Raw genomic sequence first — 1,337 nt, 5'->3', positions numbered from 1 at the left:
ATGGTCCTTTTGTTTTTGAATGTTGTTCGTTTTTTAGTCTTCATTTTTCTTTACCAATTGGAAGCACTTGGCAAAAGTGATCAGAGTCTCCTCCACAAAATACTTTCTTTATTTAGCTTTTAGAATACCATAGACTCCTGGTCCTGGTTTGACTCCTGCCATTGTGGTTACTCCGTCTCTCTCTCTCGCTCTCTCTCACTCTCTCGTGCAGATTCCTCTTTATTTCTTCAATATTAAGAGTAATCCATGGTGCTGTTGTTGAATCTTTTAATCACCTGGTTATTTCATTCAGTCTTGTATCTTTAAACACCATTGGTGTGTTGGCTGCTCCTAGATTTATATCTCTACCTTATTCCTCTCCAATAAATGCCATATTCCTTTATCCAACTACTTGAGAACCAAGTGATTACTGGAATTTGTATCGGTAACATGTCCAAAATGAACTTCTGATCTTCTTCCCAAATTTTTCTTTGTCACAATCATCTCAATAAATGGCAACTCTATCAATTTTTCAGAAAAAAATAAAAAATAAAAACCCTTGGAGTCATACTTGACATCTTTCTTTTGTTTTTTCCCATATCCAGTGGGTTATTAAATCCCATATATTCTCCCTTCAAAATCTATCCAGAATTTGACCACCACCACGGCTACTATCCTAGGTCAAACCACCATCCTGTCTGGCCTGGATGACCGTAGTAGCCTTCCGACTGGTCTCGCTACTTCTGCTTAGTTGCCCTGCAGAATACGCTCAGCACAGCATTCAGCTGACTGTATGAAAACATTGATCTGATACTGTCCTTGTTTGCTCAGACCTTCCAATGGCTTCACATCTCATTGGCACCTTCTCCTACTATCTCTCTTCATCACTCCACACTCCCCTCCAGTCTGATTTCCCCCTAAGCACGGTTCTGCCTCAGAGTTCTTGCATTTTGTATTAACTTTGTCTGGAATAACATTCTGTGAAAATCCATCTGTTCAGAGAACCTTTCCATGCCGCCCAATCTATGTGCTGTCAACACTCCCCCAGGCCTTATTTATTATCATCTAACATGTGGTAGTTTATGCCCCTGACTGTCATGAAGACCAGGGAGTTTGTCTGTTGTTTAATGCTGAGTCCTGGCACCTAGAAGAGGATCTGTTGGATAGTAGACACTCAGTAAAGATTTGTCAAATGACATCATGCACAGAGGAGTCCCCAGGTCTGTCCCAACATTAACAAAGCCTGAACTTCCTGATTCACCAATTCCCTGAATTTCAGCTATTAGGTCACACTAAAATTATTCTCATTAAATCATGTTATTATATAAATTCCATATACTTAACATTTATTTTATTAT

General features: G+C 39.3%; 1 protein-coding gene across 1 annotated transcript in view; it reads left to right on the top strand.

Annotated features, from left to right (window-relative positions):
• Window positions 1–1,337, top strand: part of LOC105824644 (disintegrin and metalloproteinase domain-containing protein 18-like) — a gene marked incomplete at its 3' end in the record, with an annotated part of 65,683 nt that overhangs the window by 39,300 nt on the left and 25,046 nt on the right. The window lies entirely within an intron of this gene.

The sequence above is a fragment of the Propithecus coquereli genome, unplaced genomic scaffold, assembly GCF_000956105.1.
Source record: "Propithecus coquereli isolate 6110/MARCELLA unplaced genomic scaffold, Pcoq_1.0 Scaffold752, whole genome shotgun sequence".
Taxonomy (NCBI): domain Eukaryota; kingdom Metazoa; phylum Chordata; class Mammalia; order Primates; family Indriidae; genus Propithecus; species Propithecus coquereli.
Note: the sequence above shows the minus strand (reverse complement) of the source record. Positions and strands in the feature narration are given on the sequence as shown.